We start from the raw sequence: 16,373 nt of genomic DNA, 5'->3' as shown, positions 1-16,373 counted from the left end.
GTCCCTGTGAATGCCGCTCAAGGCCTGTCTGTAGGCTGTCGGGTCCAAAGGTTTGTTTGCCAACGCTAATTTTGCTCTGATTTTTTCCCATTTCTCCATGATATCTTTTTATGTACCAACTCCAAAAACGGCAACAATAAAGAGACGACATTTCTCCATAGACGCGCGTGCTTTTTTCGTAGTGCAGTTGTTTTCTTAAAACATCAACTATTGTTGTTATTTGTTTTTTTCTGTTATCTTTACTGCTGCGGCGTCGTTGTACATTTGCCAAAATGCAATAAACAATAAAGCTTTTATGTTCAATTTCCTGAGTGCCCTTTACCTCTGCGTGTCTGCTTTTGAACGTTGCACTCATTTTTATATTTGTTATTGCTGGTATTGTTGCTGCTAATGCTGTTCTTTTGCTGTTTGCATTATTTGAGTACAAAGCAAATTTACTCAATAGCGGAGTCCAGGGTCGACTGCAACGACGTCAACTGCAGCGAGTGGAGCGACGGCGGAAATATGTTCTTCTCAATGGATAATAATTTATTAGATGACGACAAAATATATACCTTTTGTGGCATTCAGTGCTGCTGATGTACTTTGTTATGTTATCAAATGATTGGAATTACATTTTCGCACATTTTTCGTTTTATTGAAAAATTTGTTTGATTAATTTTCTTGTATCGCTTTCGTTTTAATCAGCATTAAAACAGCAAAATTGGAAATACTAATTCTTACTGACCACCTTTCTATCTCAACTTTTCACAATTCAACAGTCGCTGTCTCTTCATTTTCTACCGTCCATATTATATATCCATTTTTCGAAAACATAAGATTTTATTTACCAGTCAATTTTTAATCTCCACTTTTTAAATGACCAAAAGCCTATGTTTAGTTCTTAAAAGGGCAAAAATTTGTTTTACCAAAAGATTTCGTTCCATTTTCAAATTAACATAAAACTATGTCCAATTTTCAAATGGCATAAAAATTATGTTCAGTTTTGAAATTACCAAAAATTTATTTGAAAATTTTTGAATGAACAATGTATGTCCAAATTTTATGTCCAAAAGTATATATCAAATTTTTCAGGTGTCAAAATTTCAAATTTAATTTTTTTAAATTACAGAGCTTCAAATCACGATTTGAAAGAAACTATAACAGAGATTTCATATGTAAATATGAAAATTGAAAGAGAGCAAAGCTTTACTCTGGCAGCCATTACCAAAGAAATCGCGTTAGAAAAACAAAGCTGCGCAAAGACCAACAACGTACAGCGATCAGCAGACGAGAGCACTCAATGGGAGCACAGTAAGCGTCTGCTGTGGACTTCGCTCTCTAAATTGGCAAACTGTCTGACTGTCTGACTCCCTGACCATCCAACGTAGCGTCAAACTCACCGCTTGTCTGTATGATTGTGCTTTGTTATTATTTTCTTAGAGTGTATGTGTGCCCACTTGTATTAGACTCCAACTTTGGCTCTGATTTCTGTGCTTAGTTTCTTGGTTTTTGGCTACAATTTCGTTCGAATGGCAGACAGTTTTTTGTTTTTTTTTTTGTGCTGCCGAAAGCTACATACACTGTGACCAAAAGCACATGTGAAACCAAATGTAAAAGAAACCAAGAAGCAGGCAATAACAGCAACAGCTCCACATATGGTCCTATGGAGTCAGTGTGTTCGGGTTGCTGCTGCCATCAAAGCCACCAGTCAAAGCATTGTTGTGGTCGCTCTTTGCCGCTGCTAACGTTGACGTCAATGCGCTTGCCACTGCCGCTGCCACAGCGATGGATGGCTGTGTGGCTGTGCCTTCAAGGCAGTCACACAGCCAACTGGCCATCAGTCGTTCGGTGTTGATTACCGCGTGCGGTACGTTGTTTTCTCCAACTTCTAAAAAGTGGCAACTCGTGCTACGCGAATTCGAAACGCTTTTTAGCGAATAACAGCAAACGAATTGCTGTTGTGTTAGTTAATGATACTTGATATAAAACAAAGCGCTTTCGGAAAACAAAGAAAAATTGCAATTCGTAATTTGCTTCCACAAACACTTTTTGTGGCATTGATAACAACAAAAATAAATCCAGCGTCTAAAATAAAGAAGCCTTAAATCAGCGTAACAGTATCGTTGACTTTGACGCTATCGGTGTTGGTGTTTGTTGCTGGCTGGCGCAGATCGTCGCGCGATAAATCAATCAACAGGTGGGTTTTCGGTTGCACCATCCATCCATATCTGCTGGCCACCATACATATGTGCCACTTCTTATATTTATTGCTGCTGTTTTTTTTTTGTTCGTATTTCTCTTTTTTTTGCTATCGTTGTACGCGTTTGCGTGCAATTTACGTGGGAAAAGTTAGCTTTGGCGAAACTTCCGGCTAAGGCAACCCATTTTTCATTTTGCAGCGGCTTTGTTTGCTTTGTTCGGCGTCGGTTATCGCCGTCGCTTTTATTGTGACCACTAACGTGCGATACGTGTTGATTTATTAAGCGCAGTGCACTCAGCGGTTTCATTTCTGGTTCGGCGTTTTGTTGGCTTGCTTGCTTGCCAGCTTGCCGCTTGGCACTGCCTTTGTTGGTCAAACGTAATTGCAATTTTTTCGGCCACCTTTTTTGGCTACGAAAACTAAAGCAGTTCAAAAGCAGACAAAGCAAAGCAGTGATTTGGACACGGCGGTAAAGAAATACAAGCGGAGAAAAAAAAATAAAACAGCAACAACAACAACAGCTATTAAACGAAGAAAATTGAAGAACTGGCTATGCACAGTGGTTCGATGTGAGAGCAAATTATGTATATGTAAAAACAGATTTATTTATTCTTAATAGGATCCAAATAGCTCCTTCTTACTGTGTTCGATTTTCAAAAATATTTCTTTCTTCAGCTTTCTAAATCAAACGAAAATTTACTTTAGGTGATAATTTGTTTCCATTATGGTGGAATCAAAATAGCAATATATATCTATGTTTGAAAATTGGACTACAAAAAATTGAACTGATTTGCATATGTTAGTTTTCAGGAAAATTTTTAGAATAATATTAAGATTTACCTGTGTTGAACCGATTAGAAATAGCTCCAAAACGTAAAAATTCGTATATCATCTGAGATTAAAAAACCTTATAAAATTATTTTATTTATAAAAATAAACTAAATTTTTGGAAGTTATTTTCCAATTAATCCAGTTCACGTAAATCTTAGTATTATTCCGAACACCTTTTCGCGAAATATGTAATTTGATGTAACATTGATGCAAATTTGTTCTATAACCCCACACTGTATCACCTGGTAAAATATTGTAGATGCAATCCCTATAGTTACGCCAAAAATTTTCTTTAAGTATGTGCATTACAAAAAGTAGTTTGAAAGTAGTAAAAACATAAAATAAAAGAATTTCAAAAATTTTGAAAAGTAGAAAAAAACGATCTCCTGTAAAATTTGGTTTCTGGTGCATACGAACAAAAGGATATGAGAACAAACTCATTAGAAATAAAATGGAGCCCTACTCGTCAAAAAGACGTAAGCCAAAATTTTCTTTTTGATACAGAAACGTTCCTGGGGCATCTTGATGCATTTCTGAATAAAAAAAAAATTTTTTTTAATATTGCTTACGTTTTTTTTGGCGGTTAGGGCTTGATATCTTGACTTCATTTCATTGGAACAATACAAAAAAACATTTTGTTCGCTATAAAACGTATTTAAATTTCAACCTTAATTCGAATACCCGTCCGTACCACTGTACTACTATACGGCCCACAGCCTACGGTTTACTGCTACCGCAACCACTCATGTCTTGCTTGTTAAATTTTTTTTTCTGAATTTATTTTTCGTTGTAGCTACAACGATTTTTTCAACATGTCTTTGTGTTTTATTGCGATTTTTTATAGTTGTTCTTGTGATTGTTAACCGGTTGCTTATAACGCTCTGTTTCACCGCTTGATTTCTTATAACTAATAACAATAATACAAGTAGTTAACATTTCTATAAAATTTTTATTGTGCATATATGTATGTATGTATGTATGTAGTTACTTGTACCTAATCTGTTATTGCTGTTGTTGTTGCGTTGTTATCTCCATTTGGCGCTTTTTGTACGCAACGTTGCACAAAAATACGCCACCACCACCACCGCCGCCGCCGCCGCCAACGCAACTGAGCGCTTGCGTATCAGCGCAAACATTTAAAATGCGATACCAAAACATTACTTAATAATTGCAGCGTATCTGTGAGATACTTAAAGTGTTGAGTGGTGCGTGGTTTTTAGCAGCGTATTGCAACCATTTAAAATTGGTGATGAGTGGTGCGCAAAAGCGAACGATGTAGTGACGATGGGACGGACGGACGAGTGGCTGGCAGAAGACCAATTTGACTGCCTTTGTTTAGCAACTGAAAGCGTGTACCTGCGATCACGTGATTTTGCATTGTAACTGAAATTTCGTTTGGATATGCCTGTCTGTTTAAATTTGGCTCGACTGCTTTGGCGCATGCGCAACTCTTGAATTTTCGCTTTCAATTACATATTTCATAATCGTTTGTGGCAACTCAGCCGTTACGCTTAAAAAGTTGACAATACTCGGGCCAATTGGTTAACCAAAACTTTACTTAAAAGGCACAGAAATGGTTGGATATGAATGTTTGAAAGTAAATAATGGACAACAAATTTATGTTTCAGTTAAAATCTGACCATTCAGTTTTGGTCTCTTAACAACTGACCATTAATTTTTGGTAACTTAAAGGACATAATTTTTGGTTAAATTGGGCATAGGCAATTCAATTCGCTTCTATACTTTTTATTAATATTAACATTACTAAAAATGTATGTCCATTTTTTATGGCCAAAAAACCCTTCATCCATTTTTGAATTGTGAAAGATTAATTTCCGGTTTTGAATGCCCAAAAAAATATGCCCAGCTTCCATAAAACACAATATATATATCCGGTTTGTATGCGACCAAAATTAATACCCAGTTTTTGAATAGCCAGAAAATATGTCTAAGAAAATATATATATTTTCAAATTGCCAAAAATGTATATCCAGTTATTAGAACACCAACAATTTATATTCCGTTTCTTATAACCATAAATGTATATTCTCTCTTTGGTTATCAAATATTTATGTCCAGTTTTTACATGACCACAAACTCATGTTCACTTTTAAATTACCAGTTTTGGCCTGTTTTCGAAATTTCAAATAAGTTCAATTTAAAATTGAGAAAAATTTCTATCCAGAAGGTTAGGTAAGTGAACATAAATTTGCCTCAAAGCTTAAAATTACCGGCACACTTTTAGCATAAATTATCGCCTCGCTTCTAACGATAAAAAAATGTATGTCCAAAATTAAAATTTCAAAAAAATCTTCACATTTTCAATCTAGGCAAAACTTATAAATTACCGAAATAAACATATGTACCGAATTTTAAATAGCCAATAATTTATGTTCGGTATTTATGAACTTATGTACATATCACAGTCGCGAAGTCTGTTCTGCCCGTTCCAAGTTGAATAGGGAAGCAAAGCGAATGGGTCTGCTGGTCAACGAAAACAAGGCGAAGTATCTCCTGTCATCAAGAAAATAGTCAGGTCATTCGCTTCTTGGCACCCACGTCAATGTTGACAGTTATAATTTCGAGAGATCATTAACACCGATAATAATGTCAGCATCGAAAGTCAACGCAAAATCACTATTGCCAACAAGTGCTACTTTGAACCGAGTAGGCAATTAAGGAGTAAAGTCCTCTCTCGACGTACAGTGGGATAATCGACCGTGCAAGTGGAGATATCAATTCATACGTACAGTTAATTTAAAATATTTTGATGTATTTGTATAATTAGTACCAAATGAAGTAAAAGAGACAAATCCAAAATAGTTTAATGCGATTTTTTTTCGTGTAGGTTTTTATGGCATTACCAAAGAGCGGGGAAAGTTAAAATTTAGTTGTTATTCCCATCTTCATTACTATTTTCATCATCAACATCACCCATATTATCGCTTTTTTAGGTAATTTTTTATATGACAATGAATAAGAATTGTATAAATTTTCTCTTCAATAATTATCTACATGTTTTTGTTAAGCCTAGAAGGTAATTCAGAATATATAACCTTTAATAAAAATAATCATCATCTTCGCTTGCGTCATTGTCATCACTATCAATACCTTCATCATCGCTATAGGGCTGCATAATTAACAACTGTTGTGCTTCTTTCGGCAAATCCGGGATTTTTTTTGGAGTAGTTTTCTCATACTTGATATAACAGGGTCGGAACTACATAATCAAAAGTCTATTTAATATATCTTCATTTGTCTTTTTTCTCTTGCACGCGCGAGTAACATTTTAGCTGACGGCGTATGGTGCTACGGGGCGTATATGTTACGTACGCAACTGCGGTTATACGAGCACGAGTGGTTATGTTTACGTTTTTTAATATATCTTTTTTAAGTTTTCATTTAAATACAATTTCACGATGGAATCTTGTTACTTATACAAACCTGAAGACAGAGCATTTTCAATGTTATGTGTGCCACCATAATCGACCAAATACACGTTTTTGTCGAAAAATTTAACAACTCTTGAAATTTGCCCCAAAACGCATGCTTGTTGGCATGCGAAATCAATAGAAAAGCCCCATTCGCCCCAGTTTTAAGGCAATTCACGCAGTTAGCGAACGTAGAGTCGTGCAGAAGATCTTGACATAATATACATATGTTCATATGTACGTGCATACATATATACACGTACACACACAAACATATGCATGTAAGTTATATGAATTTGCATTTAGCTCGTTAATTAAATTTGCCAGCGTATATATATGCGCTCTTCGCCAAGGCAATGCACCAGCAGCAGCAGGTCGTCATCCGGCACTTAGATGGTTAACGAGATATTTAGACTGTGAAGCGTTGTAAGTCAAACGTTGCTACGATATGCATACTTTACGCACACGTACTTACTTTTTGTATGTACATACCTAATTGTAAGCATTGCAAAAGCTTTTACACATATAAATATACATATAAACACCGCCCATTCATTATCAGAAACACCATCTGTGCGAAATGATAGCCCAAGCAGAAGCAGAAGCACAGCTACTGTAGATTGCAGCATGGGCGAGCGCAGCGCCCAAAAGGTACTAATAAAAGCACAAGAACAACATAAACAACAACATAAACAACAACAGTGGCAACAGCTTCATTAGCCAATAATTTTAGCAACGAATGCACAACAGCTTCAGCTACCAAGTGCTTGTTGCATTGCAGAACAGAATAACAAAAACAACAACGACAACAAATAAACAAAGAATGGAAATTTTATATTAAAAGTCCAAATGTACTCATCGTAAGCGCAGATAACAAAGCGATAAGTAAGAGCGAGCTAATAAAAAGTACGAGCTGCAGCGGCGCAACAACAAGTACAAAAAAAAGAGAAGCATAGCAGTGCGAGATGAGATCCGATTGCCGAAATTAAAAAGAAGACCGCAACTTGAAGGCATTGCAAAGCAAACATTCAGGTTTTTGCTACGTTGTTTTTCTTTGGTAATGATTGTTGCTGCGCTTGGTAAACTGCTCGCTGCTAGCAATAGCTGCATATGTATATACATACACACATACATATGTATGTATATTAGGTTGGTCGAAAAATGCAGGTGATGAAATAAAGTCGGAATAATTTGGTATTGTTATTGGAAGTCTACTGAAAAGAAACAGAGCTTTCCGATAGAAAAATATTTATTTTGAAGAATTCTATACCATTTCTACGAAAATAAATTACATGGAAAACATTTAGCGCTTTGAGCGACGTCCCTATACATATGTTTTCATTCAAAAAAAATGGGGTGATTTATTTTGGAATGAATTTCCGTCATCCCTTGTCAAGCTTGGTTTACAGACGAACCGGTTTCGGCGTTGTGCCATCTTCAGTGTCATTTTTTCGAAAAATCTTACCACCCTGCTGGAAAAATCAACCAGCACCATATTTATTTCCTAGGGGGTGAGAGCATTAAAATTCCGACCTAACTTATTTTGGACCACCCTAATGTATATACACTCGGTCGCTTTTGCACCATCCGGCTTTTGTTTGCATTTAATTAACCTCAAACTGCATGACACAAACGCCAAAATACGAATTCAGACCAAAATTTTGTGCCAACATAAATTATATGAGTCAAAAACAAAAGAAGGAAAAAAAGTAAAAGAAGATTAACAAGAAAAAGAAAAAAAAAATACACGCAACACAACTTAATTCAATTCACACCAACTAAGTATGCAGATAACCGCTTAGCCAAACAGCGAGCGAGTTGAATAGTAGAAGATTTTAAACCAAATCAAACAACAAAGCGAAAAAATTAAGAAAAAACACATGGCGACCTAGGCGCTAGCTAACGAGTTAACTAAGTCTACTCTGCAAAGATTTAAGTGAATTACTTAACTAAGCAGCCAGTTGAGCTCACAGCTGGCGTTAAATCTAGCCAAGTTAGCTATACGGTGGCGTGGTATGTGCTAAACTAATGCAATTTAGCGCAGTATTAACGCAATCAATATTTTTTTTTAGTTTTTTTTTTTGATTAACTAAGAAATGAAAATTTTCATGGTCCTCTAAACAATTGGCAGAAATTACGAAAATCAAAAACAAAAAAATTAAACCATTTCGTGACAAAAATATATGTACACGCTTGCCAAAAAGACTAAGCAATTTTGATAGAAGTTTTTGTTTTCATAAAAACTGCTAGTAGGTATATTGGGATGGTCCAAAAATGCACAGAAAAATCAACTTTTTGTAATTTTTTTCTACCACTACGCAGAACTATAGAAAACGGAAAATAAGGAGACCCGTATATTTTATTTTTAAATTGCTTAATATTTAACCGTGCCGCCGGGGTTTTGTAAATTTTCATATTTTTTATTTGGGGAAAATAAAATTTTACGTATAAAACAAATATTTTTTGGTGAAATAAAAACATTTCCCTTCAGAAATATTCGAACAATAGAATTGTGAGCTTATTTAACCCTAAAGTGATACTTACTATTTTTACAAAACGTGCGCGATATTGCTATGAACACATAAAATAATTTATTAATTGCAAATAAGAGATGAGATTATCGGTTATTAAAAAGTGGTTAGCAAAATTTTAAAATTAAATATGTAGCATAAGTCTATTGTTTCGGAATTTATTTTGAACAAATTTATAGCAGTTCTACGAAAAACTGTATTTTCCCCATATGAAACATATGGACAACTTCAAAGCTCGGGCGGCAAAGTTAACCGATTTCGAAATAAAAAATACGGGTATCTTTACTTGCGATATTCTTCAGTTATGGCTTTTTTTGTACCATCCTATTGTAAATGCACACATATGTAATTGATTATATCAAGTTCATTGTTCTCCCTCACTCGAAAAGGCGCGCAATTTAACCTACAAAACGATTAAGCATCGCATGCCTTGTAATTACAAAGCAAAGAAAAATAATAATTAAAATTACCGGTTGGCTGTGGCAAATTGGTAATTAAAGAGCGATATTAAGAGTATAGGTTTCTTCAGCTACTTTCTTTCATTACCGAAGAAAAATCATGAGTATTTTTTAACGTAGCGCTTTCAAAACGATTTGATAATTTTGAAATAGCTGAGTGGATTGGTGAATAAAAAGAAGTATGTATGTGATTCATTTTTTTTTTCTCAGTTGGTTTCAATAATAAGTAGATCGAGGCAGCCTCGGGACACTCGGCCAACCTAGGCAGATTCTTAAAAATCGCGATACTAATAAACTTCTAAACAGATGCTTACAAACTTGAAAGGACAGTCGAAGCAGAAGTCTACTGGACTCCGAGACTACTACAGACCTACAGGAAAGTCTAACAGTTAGACAGTCCTAAAATCTGGGCAATTTTGGCTAAAATAGTAAAATGTCTTTCGTAATGAACTACACAAGGCAAAATAGTTCGAAAGACTTTCATTATTCTAGCACAAAAGCCTTAGAAAAAAGGTCTCCCATTCACCGCTTGTGGTGAAAATCTATTTTGAAAGAAAGCATTTGTATATCATTTAGCTCGCGTTGCTTCAACAGTCGCAGTGGCAGAGTGAGCAAAGCGCGGACGTGCCTTCTAGAGATCCGTGTTGGAGTCTCGGGCACAGCATTTTTTTCTTTTTTTTTTAATATTTTTTTTTCTTTTTTAATTTAATTTTCTTTCTTATATTCTTAGATTTTATGGTTTTAAAAAGAAAAATATATGTTTTTTAATTTCATTTCTTTTATTGTTAATTTTTCTTCCGTCCGTAATTTCATTTTCTTTTGATTTTTAGATGATATTTCTTTAAAAAGAAGAATATGTTTTAATTTAATTTAATTTTCAGGAACTTATTTGATTTCTTCCTTTTTTAAATTATTATTTTTTCAGATTTTTTTAGATTACATTGTTTAAAAAAGGAAAATAGTTTTTTTTAATGTATACACATACACATATATTTAAGGCGGAAAACGATCACCAAACCATAATCTTAGCCGATGAGCGTGCCAATGGAAATCGTAAGCGTGAATTGTTGGTGAAAATGTTGGACCAAAAAGTTTCAATAAAAAAACAATTTTATAATATTTCATTTAAACTAATTGAATTGAATTTTTAAATAGGTGGCAACCCTTGTGAGAGACTTCAATATTATGCAAAACTTTAAAACTGAAGGTTTCTTAAAAATATTTTGTTTGACAACCATATTTTTATTCTTCAGGTAGCTTGCGTATAATTAATTTAAATTTTATTTCCGAACAGGTGGCAACCATTTTCAAAGTATATTCAAACTAAAGCTTTTTTAAACCTCTTGACATCCATTTTTTTAATATAATTTTTAGATAAATAACTCGCTTAGTTGAAGTTGAATTAGATTTTTTAAAAGGTGGCAGCCCTCATCCATGAATAGAGAATGATTTTATATATCTCCATACCAAGTTCCAGTAATCTACCAAAAATATTTCGTGAGAAATGCAGTATAAAAAAGTCTGTTTGTATGGGAGGTGCCACGCCCTCTTGCCTAATCCTTTATTTTAAGTTGGGCTAAATGACAGCAGTGTACAAAACTTCATGCTGATCGGTTGAATAATTAAAGAGTGAAAGCGTAACAAACAAACAAACTCATTTTCGGATTTCTAATATTAGTAAGGAAGTATAGATAAGATTTTATTATTTTCTTTTCCTTAAACCAAGATAATACAGCAAGTGATTCGATTAGTTAATTGGAAATTGTAGTTGGATTTATACTTCCGTTTCCGCCATCAAAATATGGAAATATGGAAAAAATGCATAATTAAAGCACTTGCAATTGGACTCATTTTTATTTCCCATTTAGTGGCAAAATGGATTTTCCGTATTGGTGCAAAGCACTGATAACTGCAACTTTAAAGTCTATTAGGAAAACTCGCTGGTGTTGTGTTAGCATCGAGGATTTGAAATGTTTGTGATATTGCATGCTCTATGGATAGACAGCGCCAAACAAGAAGAATAATAGAAGAAGATAGACCACAGAAAAGCTATCAAAGATAATCCAATTTTATTTTTCCAAATTCAAAACCATATAATAAATCTGGGACTGGATTATTTATGTACCTTTAATGTAGTGAGGAATCTTGGGATGATACCAATAAATAATTTTAAGGAACATCTGGTTTGATATATCAGTTTACACGTCAAAAAAATCCGCTCTTTTTGCTACACGTTTCAACCTTTTCTCCTTACTTATATCCTCTAATATAAAATCTGTGCCTTTTAGTACTTAAAAAATCTAATCAAAAATAAGATGTTCAGCGCTATCCAATTTTACCTTTCAATTTCTTTCGGACCATTGTGTTTTGAAATATTCGTATGTTGTTCAAGTAATAATTAAAATAACAAAAAAAAAAATACAAGATTGGGAAATTCTTAATGAACTGCATTCATCATTAAAAGTCGAACTGATGACACCATTGATAACTATGAAATAAGCAATATCATCAAAAACTGAACGTGTATTGTAACAATTGTGTGAGAATTGAAAAAATAATAACCAACCAAAGTTCAACTCAAATAAAATGATGTGTGTAACAGCAGAACGAAGAACAGCGAACAAAAGACTGAAGAGTAAAGCCAAATGATGTAAAAGAGCCGAAGTGGGGGAAATATGTGCACAAGCGACTGGCTTTAGTACACATAATTCATACATACGTGTGTATGTATGTATGTCTCTTACGTCCACAGGCAGTGCAGTCTTGGACCGGGATTGACGCAGTGGTACGCAGCTTCACTAAGCCATAAATGAAATTCGCGCGAATTCATAGCTACATACATACATACATTCCCATGCCGCTGCTGCTGCGGGCAAATAAATCACCAGCGCACGGAAAATATGATGTAGTTTTCTCTACGATGACGCGCTCAATTTTAATTTTGGTAGAAGACTCGTACAAGCGACCAGCTAACAGAGAATCAGAATAAGAATTATAAGACGCGTTTAAGTCAACTCAGACAGCGGTTTAATTACAAAGAAAAGGCACCATAAAAACTTCACGCAGTTAAATAGTTGTAATAAAACCGAAAGAAATGTAACGGTTGGCAATTGTTTGGTTGTAGGGCAAGGGGCAGCAGTCAGCAGGCTGTTTAGTAACAGACAAAAGACCAGACATCGCGCTAGCTAGCTAGTCAAAGCCTTGCGAAGAGTCACGGCCACTTAAGCACTTGAGCAACGCTAAAGATAAATATGTACATACATTCAATGAGCTGACAGCATGGCCGTGCGTTCATTCAATAAGCGCTGAATCATTGTAAGCGCGGCCGCACAATTGCCCAATGACCATTGCGGTACTTGTCTTTTTTTCTTTCTGTGTTGGTTGGTGGGGTCAAGTGTGCGATACACTTGAAGCTGGGAGCGTTTAACTGGCTGGCTGCTTGCTGACATATTTATTGTAGTTGGCTGTGAAATATTTTAGAATCTCGAAAGTCAGAGGAATTTTACATAAGTAGGATTTAATATCGCAATGCGAATGTTTGTTTGTGTGTGAATGTTCACGTGTTTTCAATCGAGTCCCCTAGCAACTTGCTGAACTGTTCAATTTGTATAAATTTAGTTTAATTTTGAAGTAAATGGCGGATTTGTTTAAAGCAGCGCGTTAAGTAGAGTTAATGCGGCCGGCAACAAAATAGGAAGTGAATTAGACATCGTGAGGCAATTAGCAAAGGCCAAATGCAGTTCAGGTGATCAAGCGCAATTAGTGAATAAGTAATTATTTAAGAAAATTATTTGATTTAAAAATATAAAAATACATTTCTAAACACCTGCCGGTACGAGACTTTTTATACTGTACAAACATATAAAAATATGTATATATTTACATATGTACGCTTGAAAGTAAAAAGGGCCCACTTGAAAGTGGATATGCATACTATAATTGTTTTAACAAAAAACTGGACATAATTTTTTGGTCAAATAAAAACAGGACATACATATTTTGTAATTTTAAAACTTTTTGGTGTAATAAGAACTTGACATACATTTTCGGCAATATAAAAATTGGACATAATTTTTTGGAGATTAAAAAACTGGACATAAATTTTTATTAGTTACAAGACAAGGTAAAAAGTGGATATAATCTTCCTTCTCTTTTGTGCGCTTTAAGTAAAAAAAAATGCACAGTAATGGGCCTTATGAATAAAAACTAATGCCGAATTTCCACTAGGCATCGAAATGACGAAAAATTGGCGGAATTTAAAAAATGCTCGGTGGAAATGAATTTTATAACTATTTTTTAAAGTAGTGACACTAATATTTTTTTATTCCAAACTTCGTCATTACAATTTTTGCCATTTAATGCCTAGTGGGAATCCAGCATAAGCAGTTGCTTTTTCTTAAAATTTCAGACCTTTTACTCGGTTTATTCAAATAAATTTAGGTAAAAGCAATTGCCTAGTTTTTATTCATAAGGTCCTATGACTACTAAGCTGTAAAAAGTGCATTAAATGAACCCTCCAACATATTCATTCTCTACTGGACTGGTGTCTATGTTCACTTTTTGTAACTCAAAAGTCGTTGTATACCCTTTAATGCCTATTGGAATGTCGCAACCACTTTTTAAAACCTTGGATTTTGTTAGTTTTTCAATATCCATTTTATGTGTGCTCATTTGCAGTAACCGAAAATTTATATGACCAGAATCTTATGTATAGCTTTTAGTAAAAAATTGTATTCAGCTTTTAAAGTATCACAAACAAATCTCTAATTGACCAGATTTTTATTACTAGTGTTTTAGGTACCAAAAATTTATGCTAAATTTTCAAATGATGGACATTTATGTCCAGGTTTTTAATATTAACAAATTTATATTTTGATTTTAGATTACCATGTACTTATAAATCCCAGTAGGACGTACCACCACATATACTTGAGTATAATTAAAATTATTTTACGACGATTACTACTCGTTGAGTTTCTTGGTTTATTTAAAAAATAATGTTTATTTTCCGTCCCTGGTTTTAAATGACCTCTAAATATTTTTTGATTTCAAATTCATAGGGGTATATTTTATTTACATAGAACAAACTTAGGGGGTGAGAGCATTAAAATTCCGACCTAAATTTCTTTTACAAGCGTTTTAGGACCACCCTTGTATACATACACAAAGATATATGGATCATTGGTTTTATTTATTCACCTATGATATCACCTCTGGACGCAAAAAATTATACTCGTGGAAGTGAAACTCTATGTGTAAATGAGAACGCTTTGCCAGAAGTAAACAAAAATTGAAGTACTTAAGTAATATAATTATACTAATACTATGAGAATAGATAAACCGCAAATTAAATTTCCAAAAAAAAATTTTTTTTAATTTATATTCACCACTGGCTTAGTATTTAATTCTTGTATGTGTGTATGTATACTTGCGACTCGAATTCAATTTTGTAATCACACAATATTTGTGGCATTGAAATTAATAGGATTAAAATCAATTTCAGTGTGACAACAAAGCTTGCTTTGAATCTGCGACAACGAAATAAATAGTGGCGACAAGTTTACAATGTCGTTCATATATGAATATATAATAGTAATTGTATATGTATACATGTACGTTTGTATTTTGCTACTCAAATGTTTTTTTTCCACGCTTCACGGCCTTGATTTATTGCAAGAAATAAAACAAAAATACACAGTTTTCGTGAGGAGCATGCTTACACATAGATATGTACATACATATGCCTACCCGCTAAAGTCAACAATATTTCATGCTTTTGGCTCTCGAACGCGCTACTTCGTTTGGCTACTGGTAAATAATTGCCCACTGTTGATTTCACAAGGCATTGTTAATTGCCAAAGAAACACTTAACTTCAAGCGACGCAACAGTTGGGGTTCCTTATTAATCACAAACTTTGGAACAATATGAACTGATTTGTTATTTTAAATTAGAAGTGTGTTTTTTAATAGCATGACCTTCTATTACTATACAAAATTTAAGTACCAAAATTTAAGAGTTCAAGTATTGCAGGAATCAATACTGTTTTAAGTTTAATAGAAGCCAAAAATGCAAATTTTTTTTGTAAAAAATATTGCATTCGTTGACTTTCATATTTGCAGCTGTTTTCTTTTGGGGCGCTGTTTTCACATCAATCGAGCACTGCGGATGTGGCAATAACCTAGTTGACGTTATTTCCGTTGATCTTGTTACCTGTCACCCAAAAAAATATTTACACTCTGCAAAATAAATATTTTACAGCATTATTTCATGCGTTGGGAACAACCAACGTTCTAAATAATTTGGATTTTTTTTAGCATATAATAATGTTTTGTGACTCCACACCATTAACGGGAAGGAACTGTGGCATTTTAAGAAGATTGAACTTTTATAATAAGTGGTTTTGGTTTGGATCAAACATTTGTGGCGAATTTCGGATCGGTTAATGGTTGAGCTAATTACACAGTGCAATAAAATGAAAGAAATTTTGAATACATGTGGTCTCATAGTATTTTTCTGACATATTATTTTACCAAATATTTTTATCAGTATTTTTTTTATTTTCATTTTATGCCACCTCTAAGTTTACTGTTCTTATTTGATATGAAATTCTGAGATATTGAGGCAAAAACCATATCTGAAATGATCAAAAACTATTTTAAATATTTATAATTCCTATTTTTAAACTGCTTATGTCTTTACACTTGACTTGAGCTTTAGAACTTGAAAATTCGCATGTTAGTTTTTGTTTTATTAGCAAAATGTAAAAAATTGTGGCAGAGATAATAGACTCGCCTTATTCTGACCAGTTTTGGCTATATGCCTTTCGTTTATTTAATGTTTAATATTATTATTTTTGTTTAAGTCAAGCTAGCTAGATAGATGAGATTATACCTCATTTCAGACTGTGTACAATAATTATTAAAATTCAATAAATTTTCA

General features: G+C 33.9%; 2 protein-coding genes across 3 annotated transcripts in view; one reads left to right on the top strand and one right to left on the bottom strand.

Annotated features, from left to right (window-relative positions):
* The window catches only part of LOC118740165, a 265,156-nt gene that overhangs the window by 30,090 nt on the left and 218,693 nt on the right, over nucleotides 1-16,373 (bottom strand). The gene's annotated exons all lie outside the window — the stretch shown is intronic.
* Nucleotides 1,748-16,373, top strand: part of LOC118739275 — a 63,362-nt gene continuing 48,736 nt past the window's right edge. Inside the window, exon 1 of one of the 2 annotated variants that reach the window (XM_036470512.1) lies at nucleotides 1,748-2,179. The gene's annotated coding sequence lies outside the window, so the exon portion shown is untranslated. Of the gene's footprint in view, nucleotides 2,180-2,484; nucleotides 2,752-16,373 lie in introns of those variants that run through there. The other variant, XM_036470513.1, reaches the window with a different exon arrangement.

This window comes from Rhagoletis pomonella, unplaced genomic scaffold (assembly GCF_013731165.1).
Source record: "Rhagoletis pomonella isolate Grant_MI unplaced genomic scaffold, Rhpom_1.0 Rhpom_scaffold_00005, whole genome shotgun sequence".
Lineage (NCBI taxonomy): Eukaryota > Metazoa > Arthropoda > Insecta > Diptera > Tephritidae > Rhagoletis > Rhagoletis pomonella.
Note: the sequence above shows the minus strand (reverse complement) of the source record. Positions and strands in the feature narration are given on the sequence as shown.